We start from the raw sequence: 14,521 nt of genomic DNA, 5'->3' as shown, positions 1-14,521 counted from the left end.
CTTAAGTTCACCTCTAAAATTGAGTGTGGTTACTTAACACTTGGAACAATGATTCAATAAACAAATTTGGATCATATTCTCTGTAACACACCCATTTCATGAACTTCAATAACAATAACTATTGTGATTCATGACCTTGTAAGACCAACATAAACAAAACCTCACATCCATAAGCCTAAAAGGCACCTATATGGAGCAATTATTCATTGAGAAAGTTTGATTATATTTTGTGTTAGATTCCCATTTTTTCAACTTCAACACTTCAACACAACAATAAGTTATTTCTAGTGTGATGATCATGACATTAGCCCTCTCTTTGTCTTCCACCCTCATCTCCTTCCATAAGATAGGATATTATGATTGTGTGTGATTCTTGCCCTTGTTAGAGCAACATACGAAACAAAACCTTGCCTACATAAGACTAAAAATCACCTTCAACAATTTAAAGCAACTTCTTCGCTAAACAATTGTGAAGCATATTTGCTCCAACACACCCATTTGTTCAAATGCAACAATAACAAACTATCCTTAAGTACTATGATGATGATACATGCACTCGGCGGCTTCTCTCCGTGCCGCATCTCCCTCCCTCAGTAAGGTAGGCTCTTCAATTTATTAGAGCAACCATAATTAGCTATCCCTAGTATGGCGATAACATTGGCCTTCTATTTCTCTCCCTCCCTCATCCACTTTAGTAAGGTATTTAGTAAGGTAAGTTGTTGCTCTCTCTTCACCTCTCGAATGAATAGCAATAAACGCAAAATTTAAACAAAAACAGATAACGGATTACTTACATAATAAGAGAGATGAGGGATTAATTAGATACAAAGAGAAATTAGATGGATAATGTGATACAAGTGTTCATAAGTATCTGGTGGAATGGGCATAGGAGTGTAGAGACTGATCGCTCGTGCAGATCTGACTTTTGTGTCAACAGAAGCCGCAGCAAGCGTCCAGCAGGCAGCAACAACAGAGAGCAGCCAAACTGCAGATCAGATACGGATCATCATCATCCATAAGCCAAACAAGCAAACCCAATCAGATTATCTAGCGATAAACGACTGTGGCTGCACTAACTATAGGTATAAGACCACTTGTGGGATATATTCGTAAGGGATTTTCCTCGAAATACTGTAGTCATATTTACCAGCCTTCCAGGAAGCCGCGATCTGCTCTGGGGTCTCGAGTGTCTGTATAGTTGCTATTATAATTCATCGGATATCGCGGGGGTGGTGCTACCGTCGGTGCTGGCCGGGTATATGGATCCTGCACTGGATAGCCTGCAATTATTACAGATCAAAATCATGATTAAGTATAAATTGGCACTCTAACTTGATATTAATAGATAAGTATACAGCGATTCAAGTACTGATAATAAGGATAAAGATCAGTACTCAACATGATAATAAGTACAAAGATTAGTACTCAACATGATACTAATTATAGGCTAATTATGCAGCGATTAGAGCGCCACCGTCCAGCTACTTATAAGCGCTTAACAGTCGGATTATTTAAACAAACATATAACCTGCAGGGGGGGCGGATATGAATTCGACATGATTTTCACGTATCGGGGCCTTGTAAACTATGATGAATCACAGATTACTAAGAGGATATATATATATACGAGCTGATCAAAGAAGAACTCAACGTAAGGAAGGCGATAGATCATTCAGCGAGGGATGAGCTGATTGCGTGAGGAGCTAGCGGGGCGGACTCAGAAAGCGATTATTCTGAAGTGTGTAATTGTAATTATATATCACCCATTAGAAGTTTTGAGTGTTTACTCGCCACGTCTTGTTCAATGTCACCCAGTATTTACGTCAAAGACGCAACGCGTGGAATTATGCTTAGCGAGTCTTTAGTCAAGCGCTTAGGTTAATGACTGCTACGTAAGTCGGGCACTCTGATCACGAGAAATTGACAGTTTTTGTTCCTAACGCGTTTTCCAAATGTTGACCGCCCATCAAAATCAAATGCTGCAATGCAAGTGACAATTATGGAGTCGACTACTTTCACACATAGGCATCAAATTTTGCTGTTCAAGCCTTATACGTACCAAAAGACACTTTATGCATTCCGCCCCTCTCTATCGGTCTCTCTATTTTTGTGTCTCTCACTTGCTCAAGATGCACCTTCTCTCTTAACAACATTCTCTCTCTCTCTCTCTCTCTCTCTCTCTCTCTCTCTCTCTCCACATGGATATGGAGCATCAAGGATGTGCCATGGCTTTTTCAATGGACTGAAGTTCTATTTTCTTTGTTTCATAAATTATCAATCCTATACCACATGAATAGTCTTATTGTACTGTTTCTGTAGTCGTTGCTTCATCAATGATCTGCATATCAAATCCCAGTAGGTATGAATCCCATTTGGTGGAAACCTCATATGTTTACTTAATAAACATGGATCAAAGTTTAGCATTACCTGCAAATGAGAATTCCTGTTAGATCAAGTAAGATAATGCTTTTAAAAGTATTCATTATTTGCGTATGAGAATCCAACATCTCACTTATTATTACTTGTATGAATGAAAACTTCATGACAATACAACAATTACAAACATACATAAAGGTAACATTTTAAACCATGCATATATTTTATACAATATACAAACATTCTACATCAATGATGTTTTGAAAAGTGGTACTACAAAGATGTATACAGTGGGCAATCATTTATCATTTTCTATTATTTGTCATATGTATACATATAGATAAATAAAAACAAATTCATATGCATTCTACACAATGTCATGGGAAGTCAATGTTTTTAAAAACATTAAGATTCTACATAATGTACGCACATTCTATGTAGTATATGTTTTACTTTAAAAGATGTGTTCTAATAATTGTAATTGTTGTTTTTTTGTTATTCTTCACAATATACAAACATAAAAACAAAGAAGATAGCCATCAATACATTTCGCATAATATAATATAATGCTTTAGAAAGCCAAAACTGTAAAATATATGGGGCCTATAACGACGTTTTTAATCTACAAAGAAATTTCTCTCATCATCCCTAAAAGCGCTAGGAGAATCATTACCATAGAATAGTGGCTATTAGCAATGCTAATAGTGATGCTATTATATAGTGATGGTTCTAATAAAAATAGTGATACTAATAGCAATGATTAAAGACCAAAAAAAGGGTGGCATGTGCCACATTATTGCATTGAAAATCAATCATATCATTAAGTAATTAACAGAGTGTACATCATTTGACACATTGTAAATACTTTATTAAAACAAAATAATCATTGATTGAATGTCCTCAAATGTGCAATGATAACGTAGCTAAGATAGAACTATAGTCAGTCATTGGGTAATATAATAATACGCAAAAGTATCTATAAGTATTAGTCAATGTGAGCTACATACAATGAAGGGAAAATGTACTATATAAATGTAAATTGCATACAATAGCCAAAATAGAGAGCACAAGGGTAAAAAGGAAGGGTGCTCCAGGCATCCAAACTCGTATTGTTGGTCACCATTTGAAAGCTTAACTTGATGTAATGGATCATTCAAAAGGCTCTACAACATAAGAAAACATGAATCCATTTTAGACAAGGCATAATAAGAACTATAAATTTGCTAGACTATCAAAAGAGACATGACACATTGGATCACCATATGCATAGAGCTTGTCAATGAGTACAGTTAGACTACATCTTTCAATATATGTTATTTCCAGGCTAGTACAATTTTGATTTGTAATGGAGTGATGCAACAAGGAATATAAATTAGTATTATTTGAATTATTTAGTACTATGGGCAACACAAAAACTTAAAAAACCTTCATAATTACAAAATCCTCCAGGTAGATTCTCTGGCTACCACTTCCAAGGTGATGCATGACTCCTACATGTATCCATGCCCTTATGCCTCTCCCATTGCTGCTGCCATCATGGTGGAGAGAAAGTGGCCTCCTCTTTGAGTCTCCTCCAATGTGGCTACCATTTCCACGGTGATGCATGACTCTTGCCTTTATCTATATCCTTGTCACCTCCCACTACTGCACAACACCATCAATGTGGATAGAAAGTAGAGTTCTCTCTAAGTTTCCTCCAATTCCCCTGGTCCACTAGCCATTGTGGCTTTGCTCTCTCATACTTTATTGTTGACTTCTACACATTTGATCACTTGTGGGACATGTATGCACTCATCTACTCCATCATCCACCCTGTGAAGAAACAATTAGTGGGACAAAACATACCAACAACTCCTCATATAAAGACATTATCACATGATCCTTACTATCCTCTAGTATGATCTTCCATCTATCCAATACATTATGTTAAAGACTTATTGACACAAAACTCGTACCTGTGTGCCATGATTCTCTTCCCCTTATCATTCATAAGCAAAGCACTAGTGGTCATTTCCATCAAGTATCCATAGCATGGTGGTGTAGGTCTAATTTACATTCCCTTGCACTTAGTAGTACACCTATAATAGTGCCACTAGTAAATGGTTGAGAAAATCTAGGTATCATAGGAGTGGTAGTGCATATGGGTTTGGCCAATACGAGCAACTAACACACTCAATCAATGGGAGAAGGATATTGCATCTATCTCTACACAACAACCACTGAAGCGACTCTCCTTAGCATTCAACGAGGGTGAGGAGTGCGAAATCAAGCAACTCACAAGATTGTAGCATCCACATCTTCCCAACATTCTTAGGAGCCAGTCCTAGTACGATAAGGAGACAGCCTCTAGGTCTCCACAACATCCACGGAAGCCAGTACCACCTCCACTAGTCAAAGGAGGCATATCTAAGGCACATTCTTAGGAGCTAGTCCTAGTACAATAAGGAGACAGCCTCTAGGTCTCCACAACGTCCACGGAAGCCAGTACCACCTCCACCAGTCAAAGGAGGCATATCTAAGGCTCCGTTTGTGGTCAATCCACAACATCAAATACTCCTACTAGAGATTGATGCCTTGGAGCATAGCAAGGCAAAACATGAGAATGTGGACTATAATAACTCAATCTATGCTCTCTCTCTAAACCCCACCGTCCAATTAAGAGATATATGTGTGAAAATTTGTTCTAGCTCCTCATCCATGTATTGTAAGATCATGCTCCTCTCTAAACAAAGTGTGGTGACCTGTATAATCAAAATTATATATTAATTAATTCCATGTAGATATGAAAGTGAAATACAATAATAATATATATGTGGACTTGCATAAAGGTTAAAGAACATATAATGAAGTACTAATATAGGTGAGAGGTCAATGATCATAATAGTAAACTATTATAAACATGATTAACTATACGAATTCCATAACTTCATCTTAGCAAAGCTCAGCATACATTGAAATATGTATGCAGAGGTCTCCATAAAAATAAGATTTCAACTCACTCTCAAAGAATTCTTGTACGCTTCTCTCCTCTACAAGTTGTACAAGATTTCCTAAGCTTGTCTCCTCCACCTACTACAAGGCCTCCTTATCCTTCACTTCTTGCAAGTCTTGCTCTCCTCTTTCACACTGGAGACATTACTTTTGTCATGTACTAAAGTAATCCAAGGTGCTAGAAGGACAACATGTAACCAAAGAGGTTATTGTGGTTGAAACATAAAAGATCATCTACATGGAATAGTCCAAAACTGACACTGTTAAAATATATTTGTGGCCTTCAATTTGTTGAATTTTCAAAACATAGATATGCATCTACTCATAGTGACTTAGCAAGACAAACCTATCTACAAACCATTCCACTTTGTCTTTTGAATCTATCTCCAGGAATCCAAACAACCCTCATTGAATGGTTACCCTTGCTCCTTCCAATTGCACTACTTTAAACCACTACACGTCAAATATAATCTCATGAAAGAACTATGGTAATCTATTGAAATTATACTTTGCAAGTTACTAAAGTACTCCATCTCATTCACTATAATATCTGACTTTGTGTCCCATCCTCGACTGCAATTTATTAATACACTCTACTCGAAAATGTCGCCCATGCGAGCATGTCACACTATAGACTTTGTGCTATAGATTAAAGCTTTAGGAGTGATTATCACTTACACTTACTAGATACAACAACAACAAAAGCACATATTTACCTTTGAACTACATTCCTAGAAAAATTCACACTCCTCTTTTGTGACTACCTCACCTTTATGTGATGTTTTTGTTAATTCCTCATGCAAACACTTCAAAGGCTCAAGGAAATTCCTCTAGGCCCTTGTGATATCAAATATATTTCTTACATATACTACACCAATATTTTGATTGCATTGTCTTTCGTTCAACTTTTCTAACCTCATATCTATGAAGCCACTTCTTCATCGATGCATGGTGTCACATACGAAAATAATAATTTGCATTCTCCTCCATGCCATCTCCATCCATTCACCATGTCTCCAATTAGTCTACCATTGTCCTTGAGGGCCCATTGATCATAATCAAGCTCTTTAAGAATAAGAGGACTTTCTGGCCATCCCACCTCCTTGTTGTATTTCATGTAGCTACAAAATAGAAAACACAAAAAACACTTAATCAAGTCAATGACTATATTGGCTAGTACAAACGAGCATATCTTATGCCAATCATGGTATTTAAGTCCTATCAACTAGTCATCTTTGGTAAACATGGTCTTGAGAGGGTGCATCTCATTAATCAGTGTATAAATAAACTTAATGAGTTGCTTCATTGTGTGCTCCTCTTTGGTGGATAGAACGTAAAGAGCACGAGGTAGTTGTATGTGACCATTTGAGCTTATTTGTGGCTAATACACATCCATCTTACCTATCTCTTTCAAGTTCATCCTTTCCCTAAAAGTATCTCTCTTTCCTATGATATGGTCCCATAATTATAAGCTACCAAAATTCTTAAAAATGTACAAGTGGGATCTAAAAGATTATTTATCTACAAAATGATTCCAATATGGTAACTCAAAAAAAATGGAGCAATGTTGCATTCCACTCGAAAGAAAATCTTCATGGACCATATTCCACTCATGCTAGCTTTAGGGCATTCATCATTCTTATAGGAGGTCGCCCAAGGAATCCTGATTAGACCATGGTTATTTGGCATGGATGCCACATGCCCGTGATAAACTATCTTCTTCAACACTTGAGACCTTCGAGAGTCTAGCTTTGGTCCACACATGGAACGTGCATGGTAACATGAAGTGACTAGCCCTACAACAACAACCATTGTATCTAGTCAACATGATCATAAAAGCATGATATATTAGAAAGTAATAATGATAATGGAGACATACTTGAGCACTCTCCTAAAACTAGAAAATCATGCATGGTCCAATCAAGAATCTCCTTATATTAGTGGACTAGCTCCTAGAATACTTGCCCCTCATGCCTTCCAATATAATTCCCTCCTCCCACAAGATCATAAGCTCAACAATCAATGGATAGAGATAGACATCCATATTCTTGACTTTATAGCATCCAAGCACAAATCAACTAAGGATAAAGTATTATTTATTGGTGGAAATCCATGGCAAAAGGTTGTAGTTAATAAGAATTATTGGCTATACACTATAAGAGATTGAGCACAATTAGAATGGGTTCATGCCATCCATAGCAAGACCAAACCAAAGATTCAGTGCTTGCCTTGCAAATTTTGGAAACGTTAAATCAATGTAATGCCATGCACATGAGTCTATTTATATATGCTAGATAGCATCCAAGGATCTGTTTTGTATATGCCATGTTCTTAATCCTAATATGCTTGATATCTAGAACATGTGGTATGAGAAAAAATGTTTGAGATTCTAAGGAACCATTTGACCTTGCAAGCCTTATCAATGCCTATCTGCACCACTCTTTAGACATATAACCATGGACTCGTATTCTCCTCAAAAGAATACACAACCACTAGCACAAGTATGTATGCTATTGTAATCAATGCTTAGTTTCCTCAATACTTATCTTACATCATCATACGAGACTCTTATATCATGTTTTAAAATGGCAATATATGATACTTCAACATTTTGAATTATCCTAAAAATATCAAAAAAATTGTACATACTTTCATATAATAAAATGATCAATGTTTTTATGTACCTAAATAGGTTAATCACATTTACATCTCTCCATCTACACTTTGCTAGTATAATTCAGAGTGTAAAAAGTATCTTTAAGTACGATATCAGCATGATATTCAAAACCTACCATATAATGTTACGGAGGCCTTCTCTTTCAATGCATTAGAGGCCTTAGTATCCATGGGTAATGTTGGCCATGGTCATGGTCTCATAGTATATTGATCATGTATTATGCCCTTAGCATGGTTAGACCTTAGTTGTGTTAGTTCTAAGTGTGAGGCAACCTTTAATTGTCTCATGAAGTTCTTTGCCTCATGAAGTGCAGTTTTTGGATAGTTGTAAAAACGTGACCTGATGAGGCATTTTTCTGGATTCTTCTTGTCTATTTGATCATCTTTGATGTCTACTTCTGATGTATGATGAATTTACTTCAAAATATGAAGGATTTGGTAGTTGGCGCCATCATTTCTAGTGTATATGTTCTATTTACATCATGATTTTTGCATTATGGTTTTTATTCTCTAATTTGTAGTACCGAGTAGAGTAGATCTATGTTTTCATATGATTATTTCTAAGTTTCTGTGATTTTTGGGCATGATATGGATTATTTTCTTCATGAATTATTCCCTGTTCTTTTATGCATTTTGCATAGAAAGGGTAGCAAATACTTTGGTAATCTTGCCACCATTGTCGATCCAAATCTCTGGTGTAAAGTTTTTTTTTCAAAAATGACATTGTTCTTGGCAAGAAAACCAAATTTTCTGTATACAGTTCAAGGGGTTTTCTGTATATAGATCGTGGCATTCAATTGTGTGATCATGTGGTGAAAGGTACAATTGAAAATGACTCAATTTGTGGTCAGAAATTTGAGTTTGCTGCATGAAGCAGTAGTCGCTTGCGTGAAGCAGTAGTTGCCTGCATGAAGCAGTTTTCTGTATGAGGCAGAATTTGGTTGGGACTAGTCGTGAAAACTTAGAGATAAGCTTGTTAAAGTCTTGTTATGTTGTTTTTTGATGTTAAAGTATAGGCATGCTACTTATCTCTGATGATATGTGTTGGGCACTCTTGTTGCTTCTTGGAGCATTGGTAGATTGCTTGAAGCAACATGATGTAGATTAAAGATTTACTTTGGTATCTTTGCATTTATGTCAGAGAATTACCTGTATCCATCAAATATCATTTTAACCCAAAGAAAATCCAAGGAATTCAGAGATGTATTGGCATGACAACAATTATGGGGGTCAGGGCAAGGCAAAATGAAGATAGTGAAGCAGGAGGAAAACTCATCCTGGATGAAGAGGTATTTTCCTTGTTTAGGGACGAGGTCCAGGATATTGGTACCTATCATTACTTCCATATCCACTACAAGGGAATGGGGCGATAGCAATAGCGATTTGTGACCAAAAATAGCAACGATGCTATTTACATCGCTCAATAAATTAGTGATTCTATTTGTAACTCAAATAGCAACACTTAACAACGCTAATTGCGATGCAAATAGCAACACTAGTTTGAGAAAAAAAAAGGATTGAAACTCGAGTGCAACATTTGCTGCAAACATTTTCAAGAGAGAGCGAGAGAGATTGTCGCCTTGAGAGGGAGAGGGAGAGGAATGGGGAAAGAGAAAGAAGGAGAGCTCCTCACTGCGACATCAACCATCATTGTCACTATATGCGAAGAAGAGGAAGAAGTGCACAAGGAAAAAAGAAGGGACGTCACGAAGAGGAGGCAGAAAAGAATTCATCCTCGAGCCTTTGAGATAAGTACATTACTTCTTCTTGCTTTGTTTTTGTATTTTCTCCTTTTTTTTTTCTTTATAATGAGATGCATTGAAAGAGAGAGAGAAAGAGAGAAAATAAGAGGGGGAGGAGAAGGAGGGAAGAGGAAGAGAGAACGAGAGAGTGAAAATAAGGAAAGGTAACAAAGAAAGAGAGGAAGAGAGAAATGAGATATGAAGGAAGGGAGAGGAAGAGAGAAAGAGAGAGTGAAAGGGGAGAAGGGTTACAAAGAGAGAAAGGAAGAGAGAAGCAAGATATGAAGGGAGGGAGAGAGGAGAATAATATAAACAATGAGGGGGGAGAGAAACAAAGTGAGAGGCAACAAAGAAAGAGAAAGAGAGGGGGAGAGAAAGAGAGACAGAGAGTGAAGAAAGAGGTAGAAAAAAAGGGTGAGGTAAAGAGAGGAAGGAGAGTGAAAAGAAAAGAGTGAGAGAGTGGGGGAGAAAAAGGGATGGAAAGAGGGAGAAAAAGAGAGATAGAGAGAACAACGAATCGAGAGGGAGAGATATTTGGAAACAATGAGAGAATTAGAGAGAACGGAATGATAAAAACATAAAGAGGGAGAGGGAAGAGAGACACAAAGAGAGGTGGGGAGAGAGGGTCTTTTAATGTCCTTGTTTTATAATTTTTTTAATTTACTTTCTTTGAATTTGATTGTAATGAGATGTGTTGAGTGAGAGTGGAGAGAAAAAGAGAAAAACAAATGGAGAGAAGAAGGGAGGGAGAGGAAAAGAGAGAATAAGTGAGAGTGGGGAGGGAAAGTGGGGGAGAGAAAGAAACAATGAGAGAGAGGGGGGAGAGAAACAAAGAAAGATGATGGGGCCAAATTAAAAAAGGAAAAGAGAGAGAGAGAGAGAGAGAGAGAGAGAGAGGGGTGGGGAGAGAAATACAGAGGGGGATAGATAAAGATAGAGAGACCAGGAGAGAAAATGAATGGATCAAGAGAGATGGAGAGAGATAAACAAATAAAGGGAAAGGGAGAGAAAGTAAAGGAGAGATTAAAATGGAGAAAGATCATAAATGAGGGGAACAAAAACATATTATTTGCTATAACATAGATCAAATGGAGAATGATGATGGTCGTGATGTTCAAGATCACGAGGTGTATCATAATCAGCATGTCCCGTGTCCTTGCATCCAATGTAAGATGGCAATCAGACAAAAGTGTCACTTGTTCAAAGAGCATGTACGATGCTTCGGCAAGTTTCAATCGAAGATAATTGACAAGGCGATCTCAAACTTCGAGCAAATGATAAGAAAAGTGTATATCGATCATGCTTGAAGATGCTACTTGCGCTCCTAAGTGTGCAGAGGCGAAGTACAGGTGGAGCAATGCGAGTGTGACTAAGTTGTTCAGGTAAACTCTATTATAAAAAATAATTATTTTCTCTTTAGGGATGCTTTTGATTTGTTTTTAAGTTTCTTAAGTATCATATATTACCACCTGAAAACACGATACATGAGTCTCGTGATGATGCATGATTAGTGTTACGAAAGCTTGGCATGGACTACAATAGTATCCATGCATATGTCAACGATTGTGTGCTATTTCAAGGAAACTATGGGACTATGAAGACATGTCCAAAGTGTAGTCCTCATAGGTATTGATAGGACTTACAAGGGCAAACCATCCCTTATCATGTTCTTAGATACTTTCCACTTATACCACATATATATCACATGTTTCTATGTTGCCCCACATGGCGAGCTTGACAATGTGGCATGCCAAAACAGATCCATAGATGGAGTCCAATAAATATCAATAGATTCACGCGCAAAGAGTCACATTAACTCCACCTTTTCACTCTTTGCATGAGAGCGAATGAATCTTCAGCTTGGTCTTGCTATGGATTGAGTGAATCCATTTGGTCTCCGCTCAACTTCTTACAGTGTGTAGCTTATAGTCCTTGTTAACTACAACATCCTGCCATGGCTTTCTATGAAGAAAGAACACGTGATCCTTAGCTTACTCATTCTTCGGTGCTACAAAGTCAAGAACATGGACATCTACCTCCATCCATTAGTTGATAAGCTCAAGATTTTGTGGGAGGAGAGGGTTGCTCTGTGGAATACATGAGCAAGCACGATGGTCGATGGTCCGCTAATATACGAGCCATTCTCATGTGGACTATGTATGACTTTTCGGGATTCAAGGAGTGCTCATATAAGTGCGCTTCCATTCTCGTTGGTGATATCTAGCATAGCTCATTCAAGTTTATGTTGACTAGATAGGGATATTGTGAGACAGGTCTCGTTACCATATATTATGATGCATATCCATTGTGTGGGCCATAGCTAAACTCCCAAAGGTCACAGACCATAAAGAAGACAAAGGGTTATGAATTGAGGGAAGGTTTTCTTGGACAACCTCTAGCACAATTGAATGCCCAAAGCTGGTACGAGTTGAAAATGGTCCACAAGGAGTCACATCCACGCGGAATGCGATTGTTCTCAGTTTTATACAAGTTGTTGTATGGGACCCACTTACGAATCAATCATTTGTTGTATTCCATGCATATTTTTAAGAATGTGGGTATCTTATTATGGAACCATATAATAGAAAAGAGAGAAACTATAGAGACACAAATCGATTTGAAGAAGGTTGGCAAGATGGAGACACTTTGGCCCCATAGTCAAGCACCGATGGTCACTTGCAACTACCTCATGCTCCTTGGATCCTTTCCACTGAAGAAGAATGCATTGATAAAGCAAATTATCAGGTCTATTTGTACCCAAATGGGTACGATACGATCCCTCAAGTCTGTTTTTTCTAAAGATGCTCAAGTACCCTAAAGGGAGAGGCTAGAAAATGGTATTGGAGCCTTCCATGGGGGTCTATTAAATCCTTTGAGAAGTTGAGTGATTGATTTTAAGATGAATATGTGAATAAGGTGCCTATGACCCAAGTTTTAGGGCAGTTGATGCAGATTAGGCAAGAGTCATATCCTTCTATTAAAGAATATGCTAGAGCCTTTGATGATATTCTGAGGCTTTGGCCAAGAAGGCTACTGCATTGCCAGGTGATGTGCTATGTGAGCTCTTTTTGAGTGGCTTAGAGATTAACATGCAAATCCAAGTGGAAATGCAGAATCCTAAGTCGTTAAGGGAAGCAAAGATGCATGCCATTGATTATGAGGAACATATTCAGAGATGTTGGGGAAACTTTTGGAGTTTTTCCCACTCAGTACAAGTGTATCCTAGCTTCAACCATTTTTACAAGGAGATAGCTCGCTTGTTGATACCAAGACAGCCTATGAGGGGAACCTTAGAAGCCAAAATCTCCAAGAAGAAAATGGCAATAGTAGGGATAATATACCCCATGGAGATAAAAAGATTCCAAGCCTAGTGAGTCCCATCAAGTCTTGCATTGCTCCCATGAGAGGTAGTTGCGATGGCGGCATTGATAGGACCATCGAGCCTATGAGTATGGATAAGTGTGCTTTGAGTGGTTCTAGTTGTGCTGCTAGTAAGGCTCTTGAGAAGTCTTTTCCATTTAGTGATGAATCATGCTTTTGAGTAGATGCTATTCTTTTTAGTAAAAGCATAGTTCCTATGGCTAAGAAGTTGCAAAGTGGACAAAGGAAAGGGAAGACATCTCATATGAAGAAGATGCAGCATGCCCAAGGTCCACCTGTGCGCTCGATGGAAGTCATAAGGAGTGTGAGGCCATCTGGCTATAGCAATAAGTCCGCTTTGAGTCCATTAGACCAATGTGGAAAAATGGGGCAGTCTAAGCATATGAAAAGGAATATGAGATGGGTTTGGAGACCCAAAATTTCAAAATGTATGGTTGATGTGTTAGATGAAGGGCCAGGAATTGCATGTGGACATGCTTTGATGGATTTCCACGTAGGTGTGATAAAAGACAATGATGCTACATCTAACAATAGGGACCACCCTGAGATGCATCTATGTGATGGGTCTAGGCTTGAAGCTCTACCTAGTTTGGGTTGTACCATTGACACATGTAATGATCCAAATAGGGAAGGGTTGAATGATCATAAATTCTTGATTCTCCTTGTAGGAGGAGTTTTTGGAAAGTTGGGACGACCGATCCGTTTGAATGACAACCAAGGAGATGAGATATATAAGCCCAATGAGGTCATTCATTCAGCTCATATTACCCAAGAAGAGATGGCCATTATTACTGAGATATCAGTAGAAATTCTTGGGCTAGTGGATCTACAAAGGGCATAAATCAAGCTTTTAGCTGACTCGCATGAGTAGCATGAGGCTAGTCCTCATATTTTATGCTATCTTTGGTATCTTGGCTAGTTTGATAGGATGTGGTGTATATGCCAAGAAGACCATGTATTGCATGGATTAAAATGATCTATCCATTTTAGGCCAAGAGGGCCTTTCAGTTTGCAGTGAAATATGCTATTACTTTAGGCCAAGAGGGCCATATGTCTATTTGGTGCAAGTACGTTTAATGGTGTTCTGTTTTAGCGATTGCATCATACAAGTTGATGAATTCGCTCGAGGAAGCCTTTGCTGCAAAGGAGCTTCTTGTGGCCATTCCAGGTGGTTTCGTCCCCTTTCCAAGTTTTTTTGCCTTAAGCAAATAACGATACATATGTGAGGGTGCTTTCTTCTTATTTGGTTGGGGATCGGCGATCAAGGCATGAAGTCCCAGGTTTAGATCGGTATGTATGTGGGAGGTCTGAGTAGTCAACCTTCTGCAAAGGCATTGTCAGGCACTGAAAGACCT

At 38.0% G+C, this 14,521-nt stretch overlaps 1 long non-coding RNA gene across 2 annotated transcripts in view; it reads right to left on the bottom strand.

Annotated features, from left to right (window-relative positions):
* Positions 1–763: 763 nt before the first annotated feature.
* The window catches only part of LOC148036007 (uncharacterized), a 134,816-nt gene continuing 121,058 nt past the window's right edge, over positions 764–14,521 (bottom strand). Inside the window, exons 1-3 of one of the 2 annotated variants that reach the window (XR_015690884.1) lie at positions 1,529–1,743; positions 1,148–1,280; positions 764–985 (exon numbers count right to left, since the gene is read on the bottom strand). This is a non-coding gene — a long non-coding RNA (uncharacterized LOC148036007). Of the gene's footprint in view, positions 986–1,147; positions 1,281–1,528; positions 1,744–14,521 lie in introns of those variants that run through there. The other variant, XR_015690882.1, reaches the window with a different exon arrangement.

This window comes from Lygodium microphyllum, chromosome 5, assembly GCF_053477565.2.
Source record: "Lygodium microphyllum isolate KBCC chromosome 5, Lygodium_microphyllum_v1.1.10, whole genome shotgun sequence".
In the NCBI taxonomy this organism is placed as follows: Eukaryota; Viridiplantae; Streptophyta; class Polypodiopsida; order Schizaeales; family Lygodiaceae; genus Lygodium; species Lygodium microphyllum.
Note: the sequence above shows the minus strand (reverse complement) of the source record. Positions and strands in the feature narration are given on the sequence as shown.